This window comes from Myotis yumanensis, unplaced genomic scaffold (genome assembly GCF_028538775.1).
Source record: "Myotis yumanensis isolate MYYU_CA2020_CCGP unplaced genomic scaffold, mMyoYum1.0.hap1 SCAF_4, whole genome shotgun sequence".
Classification (NCBI taxonomy): domain Eukaryota; kingdom Metazoa; phylum Chordata; class Mammalia; order Chiroptera; family Vespertilionidae; genus Myotis; species Myotis yumanensis.
In genome coordinates this window covers 12,159,715-12,176,410 of record NW_027223755.1, presented here as the reverse complement: position 1 = coordinate 12,176,410, position 16,696 = coordinate 12,159,715, and the positions used below count along the sequence as shown (strand labels likewise).

Genomic DNA, 16,696 nt, shown 5'->3' with positions numbered 1-16,696 from the left:
CCTTAGTCAATAAAGGATACAAAAAAATCAATATCCCTCAAAAAAACCCTCCAAAAAACAAAAAAATCAGTTTCAAGTTTGCATCCTGACCTGTCTTGGGTATAAAATGGTCAGCGATCTTATATTTTGGGGGATTGAAATGAACCTGCTCTGTGCTCCAGCCTCTGACCCCAGGGCATCAACTGGAGGGGTGGGGGGGACAGGTGGCTGCTGCAATGACAGGACCAGGCCTCACCTTTACATACACTTTCTTCATCAACCTCCAGGTTTATGCCCAGTTTGCTTTTCCTATTCCCATTGTTTTCTTGAATGCTGGCAGTTTTGCTCAGGAATGTGGGGGGCGCTAGGAGCAGAGGCTCCCTCCTCTGCTTGCCCTGAGCCCAGCCTGCCTTCTTTGTTTATGTTCCTAACAGTTTGCACCTTTCCAGTCACCCAGATATCTCTGCAGGCTGCTGCCTGTGTATTTCCCTCTCCCCTCCCTCCTGCTCTTATGTGTCCTTCCTTTCCTCCCCTTTGTCCCCTCTCCTCTCTGTCAGCTTCTCTTGATGTCTCTTTCTCTGTTCCTGTTGTCAGCACCTACTTTTCTTTTCTTGAATGGCAGAAGGGCGGGGGTGGGGGAGGGTGTTTCTGATGACCCCCAGCCCACAGGAACCCGCCTTTCTTTCAGTCACCCTCTTTCTTTAACCTGAATGTCCACTGTGATTTTAGTGGGGACATGTATTTGAAAGGAACAACGTGGACAGAGGTGACAACATAGGAAGAGCAAAGTTAGGGACAGACTTAGGAAAGGGAGCAGTGTGTACACACAGCATAAACAGATTGCCTGCACCCCACTCACCTCTGAGTGGTGGATTCTTCAGACAGTTCCTCCCCACTGAACCAGGGGCCTTGGACCAATGAGCAAACAACATAATATCCTGTACTTATTTTGTATTTTAATTCCTAGTGAGAAAATTCTGATTCTCCTTGTTCTAGTATTGTCTAAAGTACAAAGACATTCATTCCTCATTTAGTATAGGCTCAGTTTCTAGACTGTTTCTATACAACTAATGCTTTGCAAATATGGGCTTTGATTTATAGTCTTTTTAAAAAAACATATATTAAAATCTAAAGTTCTCCTGTGGAGCCTCAGGCCCCTGGTTTCGCCTCTCCTTATCTGTCCGCTGCAGAGCTGCCACATTGATTCTCCCAGATGCCACTCTGGCCTTCACTGAGCCGTCCATGGCTCCCCCTTCCTTTGGGTGAAGTCTCATCTCTTTCTCATGTTCATGTTCGGTAATATTTGCTTTGTCACTGAGCAGTTCCTTTGAGCCTTCCAGCAACACATTGGCCATGTGTTGGAGCCTGTGTCAGGCTGCCTTGCTGGTCCACTCACTCCAGCTGCTGCCCTTTCCTGCCCCTCAGCCTCCCACTGGGAACCCGTTTTGTTTGCTTCCTCATCTTCCTCCACAAACTTGAGCATCAGGCCAGCTTTCCACCCATGATTCCCGCTGCTCTCCAGTCCTGACTTTGCAACTTAGAAGAGTTGTTTTGCTTCACCTGTCCCAGTTCAGCCCACACTCCGGTGAATTCCTATCCTTCCCAAGGTTTCTATTAATTCACCCTGGCCCAAGGGTGGTGCCAGAGGCTCACACTCCGACTCAGCATGGCTCTAGCCAAGATTCTCTTCCTTCCATCTGTGGATTCTCAGGTCTGCTGGTTTGATCTACCATTTGCTTCACCTGTGATGCACCCCACTCAGATAGTCTTCATCAACTCCTAATATCCTACCCCTCCCGCCAAGCCCTGATCACATCCCTCATCTTCCAGGAGGCTTTTCCCGGTTCTTCCATCTGGAAGGAACTTCCTTTTCCTCCAGTTTCAGAGCTTTACTGAATCGTGTAGCACATGAATCAGACAGTGCCCGGTGTGAGCTACCAAGAACATAATCAGCCCTTGCTATGTCTTCTAGCCGCCCAGAATGGCCATGAGGGTGTGCTGTGCATGGTGGTTAAGTGATCCCTTGACTGATGTGGATGAAAATGGGCCACGTGCTAACCTGACAAGCACAGGGGAGGCCTGTGTGGTGGCCTTACAAACTCAGAGACCTAAAGTAACCACATAGGATGGTCTGAAATTAAAACTTTTAAACTAAAAAGCAGTTTATGATGATTTGTTATGTCCTAGACTGGCATCTTCCCTGACAAAGGTCAATCTTTACTCTAACAGAGCCTATTTTCTTTTTACATCTACGATACTATATTGTTGGAATGTCAAAGTAATTTGCCTTTTCCTGGAACCCTCAAAGCATAGGCACCCTTCTGTGGAGACCACAAATCCCCTCATTGTCATTGAGTTGTTGACTATTAACTATCATATACCCACACACACATTTTACATATTATTTTACTTTTTATCCAGTCCCAGAGGCTCCCCACCCCCTGCTTTCTCTTGCCTCCCTAATTTATCACCAGTGGATTTCATGTAACCCATTTACCTCTCCTCTTTTGGTTGTAATGTATAAAATAAGGTGCAAAACTGCCATCCTCCGGAGCATTATCTCAATCCCTTTAGATTTTGCTTCTCAGCATTTGTCTACAGTTCGACTCAAATAAACTCACAAAAATTCCTCACAGATTTGAATGCTTCTTACCTTGACACTGATGATGAGGTATCTCAAACTCTGTAGTCACGGGTGAAATTCTTGAAAGTTGGGAAACACTAGCCCAACAACTTACAGCTTATAGGTTTCCTGAGCCTGTACTGGTGGGGTTTCTTCCACTTCACTACTTAGTGTCTTTATGATACCAGGTGGTCGTGTCCATTTTTATTTTATTTCTTGTGATTTTACTGTGGTTGGTTCAAAATCGAGCTCTTAAGACTGGCCTGAAATTTTAATTTCTCTCATGTACATGTAGAACAGTGGCCACCACTCATCTGACCTTTGATCTCTAGGAGAATGTTTAAATCCAAATATTTTCTCATTTTGAGTAGAATGGGCTGGGGCAGGTTGCATATTTTAGCGGAGAGGCGTATGTTGAGGAGCACTCAAGTTGTAACTGATGCTTAAAATTTATTCATGCATTTCACTGTAGAAAGGACTTTAAGAGCCTGTGAATGTGGCTGAAGAGTACTCCTGGGAATGGTTTATCATTTGTAAGTCACACCACCTTGCAGGGGGCTAGTTCTGCACGGGTGTGTGTGTGTCTGAGACTGGTTTTTGTTGGGCAGGGCTGTAATTGAGAATTATGACACAGAGACTTCTGAGGTCATTTCTACTAAAGATGATACTAAGCTAAAAGAGAAAAGAAGAAAATGGAATTGAGTCGAATGGGGACATTTTATATGTTAGTGAAACATAAGCAGTTTCTTATTTAATAGATAGTTAAATATCCACCTTAAAACATTTCACCCTCCAGTCTGAGGCCAGCCCCTGGGCTTTGCCATTTCTGTACCGACTCCGTTTTCTAGAAAATGTGTCAGTGATTTATGGTTTATACATCAGCTAATGTATGACCTCACTGGAGAGGATGGGCTAGCTCAGCCTTCAGACTTGAAGGGGCCATTGTCTGTGATTTTAATTTAGTTCCCATTCAAGGTCACTGCTTTGTTGCTGTGGTTTCTGCTTGTATATGTGGGTGTTGTATCGAGTGATATATGTGCCTCCTGAAGGTGGAACTCTACCCGGGCAAGGGCTGACCTTAGGGAGCAAAGGGTCCTGATGCTGTTCACTGGCCTTCATGCCCCAGAATGATAAAATCCTTGATATAAACAGTGGCATCTTAAAACTTTTCAGGGGGTATGGGCCCCAATCCTGCTTTTTGGAACTGGTTTTTGGTTCGGAAATCAGATTCCAAAGGAAGTTATGTTGTCCCCTGAGCCATGTGAATTCTGAGCTGGGCATTCTGCCACTTGAATGTTGCCTTTTTACAAGGAAGGGGCCTGGATTCAGCAGGGATGTTCTCTTCCTGCAGTAGTTGTTGTCTGGTTGCATCAAGGATTCTGAATTCTTAGTCCTCTTGGCTGCTTAAGAGGATGCCTTTCTCTGCAGGCCTGACTCTTGGATGTCCTAGCTGAGGGGCCGCGAGCTCATTTATGACCTCACTGGGGGAGGCTAGGGAAACTCAGCCTCTACATCTAATTAGCCCTCAATTTTAAATTTAATTCTGATATGTGGGAGCCAGTAGAAATCTCCAGGTATTTATGGCAGCAACCAGTGGCTCTGTCCAACTTTATTACTTAAATTTTGATTAAGTTACAAACAAATACAAGGACATTTTAGTACTAAATTACAAAGCAGATTTTAGGGCTCCGGAAAGTTGATGTTTTCAAATATGCTGTTTAATAAACAAATCTCAACTAACATATTTGTTGCCACACCCGAAGGAGATATTATTGGTGTTGTAAGAAAGAATTGGCCGCTCCTAGGAATTTTTCCTGGGCTGAGGATGCCTCCTTACCTTGGGGAGAGCTCCCTTACTCCTCTTTTGGCCTCAAGGATTTGCATCTGTGCCTTCTCCTTTCCAATGGATGATGTCACGAACTTTTAAAGATTCTGCTGGGGCCACATAGGGATCCGGGATTCTGCTGTGTGTAGGGGCACCTGGCCTGCGGGCGCCTTCTCGGGCAATCTGAATGAGTTGCTTTGGCTCACCCCCTCACTTCCTATGAATTAATCAAAGGCACCTCTTGGAGAGGTGATGTTACCTAGTCACTGCCCTCTGACCTCTGAACCTGGAGACTTCAAAATTGTTCTTTAGCAGATACAAAATTTTAAAAATTTCCAGATGCTGTAATTCAGTTTATTTTCTGCATGCAGATGGCTTCTCAGATAACTACTGAAAGAAACGGTGTGGGAATTATTGCATAGAGGAATAGCCAGAATGTTCCAGAATATTCTGGGAAGTTCTTTCCTTGCCATCATTCTCAGCTGTTGCCTAAGTGAGTGTGTTATGGGATAGACAACATCAGCGTGTTCCAGGTTTATGGCAGCCAGCAGCTGCAGAGCGTGGAGAGCAGGAAGAAACTGTGTGAAGGAGGACAACAGAAAAAGCATGAGCCCTGAGTGCAGAAGTGCAGTATTTGAAGTCCCAGGCGTCCTTAAGGAACAAGGGCACATTTCCTTTATGAATAAGAAGTGGGAAGTAACCTATTTGCTGGAACATGAGGTTCTAGGGGGGCTGGTGTTTTGTGGTAGACTTTCTTTCACATTACAACGTCAAGTTTGCAGGATTTTTGTATGTTAAATTGGATGGGGAGTTTGGATGGCTTGGCTTGGTTTTAGTAAAGTGAATCATTTTTATGCTTTATAATTTTTTCCTATAAAGTCTCCTATTGTGAACCAAATAAGTCGACATATAAATAAAAATACAAACTCAGATTTTTTATATTAGTTTATTCTAAAACTTCTGCCTTTAATCAACTATATTTAAAATGTATCACTTAAGGTACTGTATTAAAAAAAGAAAGCATGAAAGAGTAATCCTGCAATGGGTAAATTCACACAAGCAATCTGACTTTGACCTTCAAACTGCTTAAAGTAATTCAAATGGGTTTGAGATGATGGCCCTTCCCATTGCTTCCTGAAATTTGTTTTCATATGTTAACAGCATTTGAATTTTTATTTCTCCTTTTCTGAAAAGAGAAATCCATAGGTGCATGGATATGAATTAAGCCAGGACTGTCCTATTTGTCATTTTTAAGCTATCCTGTGTCACTATTTTAAGTCTCATGTTGCTAAAGCAGCTTCATCTGGTTGTGCATGGCACTAATGGAATGTTCTAGAATTGATACACAATGACTACAACATCTTTTAAACTGGGTAGACGGGATCATTTTTTTCTCTTCTTTTTCGCAGTGTTGGAGTGTGAGAGTTGAGCTCCAGTGAGCAGATGGCTGTGGATCCTTAGTGTGATACATGATCCAAGAAACACTCCAGCCTTTTCCTCCTTGGTAAGTCAGACATCTAGGTGGGAAATGAAGGGACCAACAGTTTTATAGGTTCAGATACTGTGACAGCTGACGAGCTTCACTTAACTCTGCTGTTAAAAATGGCAGTGAATGGGCAAGCTTTCAGAGAGACAAGTCTCTTTATGTCAAAACTATTTTGGGCCAACCCCTCAGTCAGGAAACCCAAAGCCCTGACAGGGTGCCATTGACACAGCATCCTCTGGCCCACCATGTGCTTGTCCACCTGGTTTCAGTTTTATTTTGCACCCCTAAACATACTGCCATATATATACTAGAGGCTCAGTACACAAGATTCTGCACTGGGGGGGGGGGAGGCGGGGGGGAGGGGAGACCCCTCAGCCTGGCCTGCACCCTCTCATAGTCTGGGACCCCTCAGCGGACATCCTTAGCATTGCTGCGGAGGCATGAGAGGCTCCCACCACCACTGCTGTGCTCGCCAGCCATGAGCCCAGTGTGTGGCTGAGCAGCGCTCCCCCTGTGGGAGCTCACTGACCACCAGGGGCAGCTCCTGAGTTGAGTGTCTGCCCCCTGATGGTCAGTGCACGTCATAGTGGCCAGTCGTTTCGCTGTTTGGTCGATTTGCATTTTACCCTTTTATTATATAGGATTAGGACAAACATGCAATTATTTTGGGTTACCTGGTAATTACGTCGCACAAAAGTGTTCTGGTATCAAATCTCCCTCTTTTATTACAAGCAAAAGCAGATGTTTATAAGAGTCAAGTTGAAAAGGATTGGCATACTTAAATCATGGGATAAGATGGGGATACCCTTTGCCACAAAAATCAAATAATGTGATTTTTAAAAAACTTTTTCTTAAAAGGTACACTGACACTTTAAGACCTATTTGATAGGTCTTAATCTAAGATAATTGGCAAAGAAAAACCACTTAATTTGTGTTTATTTAAAGAGTTTACGCAGGGAACTACTCTGTTTGTTGTTCATTTGTTCATTCATTCATAGAAATAAATCATTGTAGCAAGCCCATGAGTCTAATGTAACAGAACTTTTGGAGATCTTTTTCAAGAACCACTGGTTCCTATGTACTTCCATGAGTGATGGTAACATTTTCTTCACTTTAATGGCAATGATATAAAAAATAAAATTATGGTTATAAAAGTAATGAAAAACTATATACAGTACCTAATTAACTGGAAAAAAGAAATTGCAGAATAATATTTAATATAACCCTATTAATCTTCAAAATATACAAACACAAATGTGCAAACATATAATCTCTACCCACAAGTCATGTGTGTTACAAAGTCTACCAGAACATATATCAATATATACCAAATTGTAAATAGATTAACACTGCAACTGAGGATGTTGGCACTGCATGAGCCTTATCTTCACTATCTAAAATTGCCAATGTTAAAGTTTGCAACCTGAAAGAAAAATGAATTAAAATAGTGAATGCTCATTATAGAAAATATAGGGTGGAGCAAAAGTAGGCTTACAGTTGTAAGTATGTGAAATGGAGTTTATTCTGGTATTATTATTTATTAATTATTATAATATTTTTCATACAAACAATGGTAATCCTAACTTTTGCCTCACCCTGTATGTACAAGAAGGGCACAATTCCCCCATAATCCCTTAGCCAAAGACAAAGGCCTTTGCCCACAACTTGGGCATGTGCCATGGTTGGTCATCAAACAGGACAGCACCCAACCTAGTCACACTGTCCTAGGCTATAGTATGTTTTTGATTAGTAATTCGTAGATTTGAATTAATACTGGGCATAAAAGTTTATATACTGCTCTTACACATGTTATAACATATACTTGTATATTATAAACATATATGTTGATGCTATATCATATAATTCAAGATTGTTAATGACCCTCATTTAATGCATCATACTAGTCTATCATGTAAAGGCACTATAATGTAATTCACTGTCTTTTGGGGGTAGATATATATGTTATTTCCAGTTAAGAAAAATAATAGATGATGCTGAAACAATCATGAGAAGCACGTACGTCTTACACTTGTTTCCAATACTGCTTTCTAGCTTTTTGTCGGTCCCACTATCTCCTGCCTTGTGAAAAGCAGAAATTTGGTGCATGAAATCGATATTTTATCAATAATAGCAGCTGCTACTGTAAAGCTTTCTTTTAGTTGAAGGTTAATTCATTATGTTACAATAGCTGTAGCTGACTTATAATTTCAAAACCAAGGAGTTTTAATGAGACTGCTAATTGGCTTTGGAAAGTGTTGTAGATATTTATATTTTACCAATAATATGCCAGAGAGTTTGCTTTGCTGAAACATCACTGAGTATCATCATTGATTGTTTAGTCAATTTGTTAGTTTTCCTTCCTTTTTATATGTGTCATTGCTTACCATTATGTTATTTGGCTGGTTTCTTTTTAAAAAAATATGTATTTATTGATTTCAGAGAGAAAATGGGAGAGGGAGAGAGGGATAGAAACATCAATGATGAGAGAGAATCATTGATCTGCTGCCTTCTGCACGCCCCCCCTACTGGGGATTGAGCCCAGAATCAAACCTTGACCTCCTGGCTCATGGGTTGATGCTCAACCACTGAGTCATACCTGCTGGTGATTATTAGCCATTACTTCAAGAGTGTGTGTGTGTGTGTGTGTGTGTGTGTGTGTGTGTGTGTAAGAGAGAGAGAGAGAGAGAGAGAGAGAGAGAGAGAGAGAGGATGTGAGAGAATTGTTTGTTTTTATTTTATACTTTCTGAGCTACTGAGATTCAGAATTTTTATTACAGATTTTAACAGACTTTAAGAATATTAATACTTTGTTGTATTTTTCTCCACTTCATTTGCTTAACTTTATCTTCTTAAATTTAAAGTTTATTGTAGTGTTGCCTAATTTTTGCTTTATAATTATATCAACCAGTGTTTAGAAAAATAATAATTTTTTAAAACTTTCTTCTAATCTTATCAATATAGTCAATGCTTTAATTCAGGAAAACAGTTCAGTTAGCTTTATAAAAATGGATACTGACTTTTGTGATTTTTCTCACAGCTTTATTCTGCCTCTGTTCTTCCTCACTGATAAAAATCAATCCTTAGTTTTAATTTAATGAGGATATTCAAACAATTAAAATATTTGTATGGATGAAAGATCTCAGTTGCACATTGCTTCATTCTACAAATAGAGACCATGTTTAGAGCCAGGCAACTGAATTTTTTTTCCATTCTTTTATTTATTTCTCTTTTGGTTAGGGAAAGAGAAAGGTTAACCTATATTTTGAGATGTTCTACAGCCTTTACCTATATTTTTAACAACTACCTTTATATATATATATATATATATATATATATATATATATATATATAAAACTTTTTAATAAGAGAAAATTTATTTAGAAAGTCAGAGGGGTAGAGCCATAGAAGAAAATCAGCTTAGGAAATAAGTTACAGAGGCAAAAGAAGGACCCTTGGAGTTTATAGGAAAGAGAGAGAGGCAAGGAAAACCCACCTGGGGGGAAAGTGGTGGGGAAAGGTGTGGTCCTGCTCCTTAGAGAGAGCTGCCTTGTATATGTTATTTAATAGTACTTTACCTGTCATGTTGACTGTTAACAAGTCATTGTCACAGTGCTTTTCCTGTCATTTTATTCTTGTCCCTAATGTTTGGTGTTGTTTGCTTTAAATGTTATGTGGTGTTGTGTCTCCAAGACCAAGGCAATACTGGTCAACTATACCAGTGATGTGTAGGTTGATGTCCTTACTTGTTGAGTTGAGAGCACTTGCCTAGAATATTAATTGGTTATGGTATTTCTGCGGTAACGGTTTCACAGTTTATAAATTCCAAGAGATAGAGAATTAGCTAGATTTCTCTTTCTGGGCTTGGACAGATTGAGCCACAACTCAGTTCTCCATCTATACTTTTCTTGGTTTTCTAGATTCATTGGCTGTAAAACAAGGAAAGTGAAAGGATGTCATTTGAGACTAGGAAAAGGCAGTGAGAAACCAGACTGAGTTTCTGGAGACAGAATCCACATGTGAAAAGAATGTGCTTACTGATTTATTGGTGTTTTAGTTGGTAACATTGCTGATAGGAATTTCATTTTGTGGTATTTGCTGTTCATTTCTATGAATATTATTGATATGGGTACATCACTTTCTTAAACATGCTGTGTGGTTGTACTGTGAGATAAAGATTTAGCCTGTCATTCTTAATGTTGTCAGAAATACTGAAGCTATGGACTCCACTTCTTGTTCCTGCCCTATTGTCTAGTCAGCTGGATGGAAAATCTCCGTGAGATGATCGGAGCTGTGGTGTCACATGCATTTCGCTTTTCATGAGCCAAGTTCACTGAGAGGAGGATCATCTGCTCCCATTATCTGCATTAGGATGCACTGGAATTCCCATTCCAGGAGGGAATTGCTCTCCTTCCTTCTTTTCTCTTTGATATGGGATTTTGGCTTCCCCAACCCCCATTTGTTTTAGTGAATGTCTGCAAAGTATGTTATTGTCCTGAAGGTTGTTGGCCCTATGAATACTATAAATATTTGTAAATCACAGATGTATGGGCAAGTTCAGAATCCATTTTCTTTTCTTCTCTTTGTGAAGCCAGGCTGGAAATGGCATATACGTCTGCTTATTGTCAGACACCCATTAGAGGGGCCGACGTGTGTGGGGTTAATTACTTGGAATTGAAGATTTATGTGTGCACCGGAGGAAATTGCCCCCTCGATTAAACTGTGCATAACATCTTTTTGGCAGAAATTTCTGAAGGACAGAAATGACCTTGTGTTTAGATTTTGGGGTTTCAGGGGACTTGAGGTTTTCCTACATGTCTTCAGATCAGAGCATTGAAGAGGCTTTTATAGCTGCAGGGCTGCCAACCGAGGCAGTTCATGCTTCATCCACTGGGGCTTTCCTTGTGATTTTTGTGTGCGTTTGTGTCTCTTTTAGCCTCACAGGCTACAAAGGGATCAGAGTCATTTTGTTTCATTTGCTTTTGCTTAAAGTTTGGGTAGTTACCACTATTGGTTAAACACAAGCAGGAAAAGCAAAGGGTGGAAAGATGGTCAGGAGTTTCTGGGAAATAAATGCCACCATATTTTCATATAACCGTATCTAAGAATAGCCAACAGATCTTACATTTCCAATGTGGAGGAATTAGGTGGGTGCATTTAAGTTATTTATCGTAGCTCAGACTTTTTTTGGGCGGTGGTGGTGACTGTCCTGCTTACAGCTCAGAGTCATACACCTTTTGCGAACACTTCCTCTTCCTTCCATAGCAAATCACCTCCTTGCTACAGTGATGGCTTGAAGATGAGGCACCTGCCCAAGTTGGCCAAGTACACATCGCATCTGGTGCTAGCCTGACTAATTTCAGTTGAGGCTACAATTCCAGCTTGGACACCAATATCTCATTCTTAAACAATTCCCCTTCACCCCCACATCATCATCATTTGTTAGTTTACTTTCTATACTGGATATTTCCAATAGGAAGGCAAACATTTACTATCTTAATAAGATGACCTGTTGACCCTAATTTTCTCTCCATCTATGGCCCATTTCTCTCCTCTTCACAGAAAGACTTCATAACAGTGCGTGTTTATATTTGTTATCCTTAATTTCTGTGTTTCCTTTTTCTCTTGAACCCACTTTGACTGCTCAGTCTTTCTGTCAGTACTGCCTTGTGAGGTCACAGTCACCACCATGTTGCTAAATCCAGTGGTTGAAGCTCAGTGCCCTTTGCACTTGACAGTCATAGTTGGCAGCTTTGGTATAGTACAGTGGATCCCCCCCCACTTCCTTTGACACTTTCTCCATCTGGTTTCAGGACACCACATTTCTTTCCCCACCATTATCACTATTTGTATAATTTCTGCCCTCCCCCCAACATAGTCTCCATGACAGCAGGCATTTTTGCCTCTTTTGATCACTGTAGCATCTCCAGGCATAGAGAAAGGCCTAAGGCACCTAAAGCTGTCAATAATTATTTGTTTTATGGAAGGATTTGTGGAACATTGATGGATGGATGGGTCTTTGAGGATTTTTCAAACTCAGTGACAAAATTTTATTTCTCATTTGGACACAGAACTGGAGAATAATGAGATTGTCTCCTGGAGGAAGGAATAGGATTATTCCCATCTACCCCCCAATCGGAGTTTAGTGTATTTGGCATGATTTTTCCTATATTGTCCAGTGGGTGAATAGTTGCTTGTTCACCAATTCTCAGCTCACATGTCACCTTCTCTATGGACCTTTCTCTTCCCTCTCAATGACCAGGCCAGTTAAGTTGCACCTTGTCTATGTCTCCACACTCCCATGCATGTTTCTTCAGGGGTGATTTACGGTTGGATTTCTTGTAGAATTTCTTGTGTACACATAGACTTTCCTCTTCATATAGTGAGGTCCTTGATTTGATTGAGTTCATCTTCCCACACTCTGACACACAACTAGTGCCTATACTTATGTGTTATTTGATGAAGTGGTTCCAACTGGAATTTTGTAAAACATAACTTCTTTACTGTCCTTTAACAGGTGATAAAAATGTGCTCCTTTAGCCTTCTGATTGTGCTACATTTGACTTAAGATGTTTATTTCATTTTTTTTTTTAGTAATTCAATAATTAGATTTGCTGTTGCTATCATAGACTGTCCCCATATTGTCCACCTGAGGCCACTCACTCTGTGGCTTTCCTGAATAGCCTTTGTTGTTTTCCATATGAGTGAACATTATTCACAGTATTTCAAAAATAAGAGAGAGTGTAAGATCCTTCCACAATCTCTTTCTCTGAGCTGATTGTCTATGAATTGTGCAGAGACCTGAAAAGGAAGGTAGGAGTAATCATATACCATGTAGACCAAGACCTTGGGCCTCTCCCCTACACTGTGGGGTCAGATGTCAGCTCCTTCCTGGCATTTAACATTTCTTAAATTGAGCATTTGGTCCTACTCTCAGTGTTACAGTTGAATTTGGCAGTATCATCTTCAAGGAGTACATCATGACTGTCAGGGCTTGGAGCTGAGCCAAGCTCAGAACGTTGAAGTCATATTTCCTGTAAATTAGTTTTATGGTATATACATGTTCAATATTGATGTGTTTTTAAGGAGCAGGGAGCATGTTTCTGCATCAATTGAATAGATAGATAAATATTTATAGATTTATAGACATAGATATCAATATAGACATAGATATAGATATACAGATGTAGATATATAGATAGGTATGTTTATAGACATAGATATATATGATACTGACATAGACATAGGCATATATATAGATAGATATAGATATAGATAGAGATAGAGATAGAGATAGATATAGATATAGACAGGATTATAATGGGGACTCATGGCAGTCACTAGGGCAGGCTTACTATTGATGAAATAAATGTCTAAAATAGTGTACTAAAGTCTAGCCTGTGGCTTAATAATAAATTTCTGGTAAATTAACTGCTAGCTGCTGAAGGATCCACTGAATAGGGGAAGATCTGAGCTTTGCAACATCTTTAAAGTAAACGGTCTTTCACTAACTTAGTGCTACAAGCACATGTGAGCTTACATGCCATCTTTCTTCTTCTTTTTTTTTTTTTAGTTTTGTTTTGTTAATCCTCACCTGAGGATAGTTTTCTCCATTGATTTTTTAGAGAGAGTGTAAGGGAGGGGGAGAAATAGAGAGAAACATCAATATGAGAGAGATATATTGATTGGTTGCCTCCAACACTGGGGATTGAGCCTTGAGCCGACAACTGAGGTACGTGTCCTTGATCAGAATCGAACCCATTACCCTTCAGTCCACAGGCCAATGCTCTAACCACTGGCAAACTGGCTAGTGCTCAGCAACTTTTCTTTTTAGCCAACACTGAACACATATCTGTGTCATGCTGACACCTGTGTTCATGGCTGTGAGCAGCAGATAGGGGGCATCCACAGGGCATACAATAGGTGCCAAAGTAGCAGGAACACCCTCAGTGAGGCATGCACAAGACCACACATTCCCAGATTAGAGCTCATTCGAAAATATCATCACTGAACCAAGCATCTTTTTAGTAGGCAGGTCTAATTCTTTCTCCCAAGTAACTATGGCTTTTCTGTTGGTTTTTTTTTCTGGAATTCTTAACTTCTTCCTAACTCAATTTGATCATAGTTTTATGCTAACTTTATCATTCCACTGTCATATTTTCTATGGAGCACATTACATTTCTTTTCATAACTTTTTATTTAATTTATTGTGTTATGGTTTTCTAAGTTTATTTTATAACCCAGGTATAAAAAAGTTCTGTATGCTAATTGGAGGGGGGGATTGAGGGGAATTGGGGACACCTGTAATACTGTCAACAATAAAAGTAAATAAATTAACTAATTAAAAAAACGGTCTGTGTAAAGGTCTTGAAGTTTTTTAAATTGAGCATTTGGAATGTCACAATAATAGCAATAATTAAAAAGTAAGTTATGATGGTCTAATGTTGTTTTGTGTTTTTCTAACCTTGACTTATTTTCTTGTTCAAGTTCTGTCTTAATGGAAGAACATTTACAAAGCAACTGTGGTTTTCTTAAGCAAATACTCAATGGTCAGATACACTTACAACTAATATTTCTAACCACAGTTGCATGGCTTGTGAAGACTATTGATTTGGATTCACTTCTTATTTTTTTTGAACCCAGGCCAGTTCCCCAAGTGTGGACAGCATGGAGTGTAAATCTTACTGAGTTGCCTCCACCTGCAGTAGTCATCCTTGTTTGGATCTGAAAGAGATCTGGTAGAAGTTTTGACACCCTTGCATGTAGCAGTGACAATAGAAATTTAATAATGATTCTCCAACATTTTACAATATAAAACATTTTATAAACCACTAGTGATAGCCTAGTAATACTTTATAATAAAGGCTCAAATGATTTGGGTACTTCCTGCATCCCAGGCACTGGTATAATTGCTTCACTCCTATCATTTTATCTTCTCAATACCATATAAAGCAAGTTCTAATCTTATTCCCAGTTTAGAGATGTGTATACTGAGGAAAGGTTAAGAAACATGCCAAGGTGACTCAGAGATGAACTGGGTGGCCAAGCCCAGTGGAAAATATATTATCGAGTATGTGTTTCAGCCCCCCTTTTTTCTAAAGCTCACCAAGGGAGCCCCTATGATGGAATATTATTGAAAAGAATGATAAAGCAATAGAACCCACCTATTTAGATGTTATTGCAAAATAATGCAGCTATAGGTTTCTGCAAATAGTGTCTTGGTTTTATTTACTGAGCTAGCAGATATTCTGAGGGTTGGAACCCACACTCACTGTGTAATTTCCTTGCCCAAAACACATGATTGGTGGTTCATCTCAACAAAAATTCCTCATAGACAAGCATCTGTGTAAACAAATGGTGCCTCTGCAGCATCTCTTCCTGTACATGGGGTCACCAGGGACTAGCGGGCATCCCAGTTAATGTCCTATTGGGAACTGTGTTTCTATTATTGACATAACACACTGACCACTTTTCTTGAAAATTGCAAAGAATGTGACATGGATTAATAACCTGCAGCTCCTACTTCCTTTAAATATTTATTGAACACCTACAGTTTGTGAGGTTTTTAGGCATTGGCAATCTACTGGCAAACAAGACAGGCTCCCACTTCCCAGGGAGCACGTATTTTAGTTGGGAAAGTCAGATCGTAATAATTTTGTCACAATACATAAGAAAAGTAGCATGTAGAGGTAAGTGCTAAATGGTAAGCGGTAAGAGATTCAGAGAGGTCGTCTGATAGAGCGTGAGCAGGGTCAACTTTGGATTGGCCTGTGTGTGGTGGGGAAGGGGAGAGCGATGTGAACTGAGACCACAGTGGTAGGCAAGCATTAGGTTGTGTAGGGCTTTGTAAGGCAGGACTCGAAATTTGGATGTTCATCCTGGGTACTTCTCCTGCCTTAGGAGAAGCACTGGGGGAACAGGATTTGTTTGCATTTTTAAATTGTCACTCCAGTTGTCAAGGTTACCAGTGAGGAAATGGATTTTGGGGTAGCAAGAAGGTAAGCAGGAAGCTCAATCAGGATTTCTTTACAGGTGACTGGACAAGGCATGATGTTGGCACAGACTAGGGTGTTGTTGCTGGAGATGGAGAAAACTCGATGGACCACATACTGATACAGAAGTCCTGGGGAGATTCAGCTTTTGGAGGGGAAAGCCAGAATTCTAAGGCCATGTCAACTTTGAGTTGACAGTTTCCATTTCTCACCCAACTGGAGATAGTAGACAGTTATATATGTGAGTCTGGACTGTTTGGGAATGATTGGAACCAGGGGGCGATTTTTGACTGCGGGGAGGAAAAGCATACCTCAGACAGAACTGTGGGTGTGGGAATGTTGAAAGAGGGTGTGGGGGCAGTCTTCATAATATTTTACTTGATATAACAGTGCTTTGATACTTCAGAAGTGATCTTAAAAGTGACAAGAAGTCCCAGAGGTAATCCTCCCCTTGAGAGATTTCATTCAACATCTTAGCAGCAAAATTCCCTATGGTTGTAACATAACATGCCATTCTGGTTATAAGGAACAAGGTCAGATTCTTCCAATGAAGTATGTGAGGGGAGCCCTTTGTAGCCTTTATTTTGCTCGTTTCTTCCCCTCAGTAGTTCAGTCTTCTATTGTTCTCCAAAGCAGGCTCTTAATTGAGTCTTGGGAGGCACTAGGCAGGGCAAGACAAGTTTTCCTTATTACCAAAATGCTACTTTATGACATTAAAATTTGCCCCACTGTTTTCTCATCCTGCTCTGTGCTCTTTTAATTATTATAATTATATACTTTTTCAGCAACCTTGG

At 40.3% G+C, this 16,696-nt stretch overlaps 1 protein-coding gene across 3 annotated transcripts in view; it reads left to right on the top strand.

The window, feature by feature from the left end:
* SEMA5A (semaphorin 5A) overlaps positions 1–16,696 on the top strand; it is a 394,782-nt gene that overhangs the window by 94,302 nt on the left and 283,784 nt on the right. For all 3 annotated transcript variants that reach the window (XM_070411885.1, XM_070411886.1, XM_070411888.1), the window contains exon 2: positions 5,837–5,931. The gene's annotated coding sequence lies outside the window, so the exon portion shown is untranslated. The remainder of the gene's footprint in view (positions 1–5,836; positions 5,932–16,696) is intronic.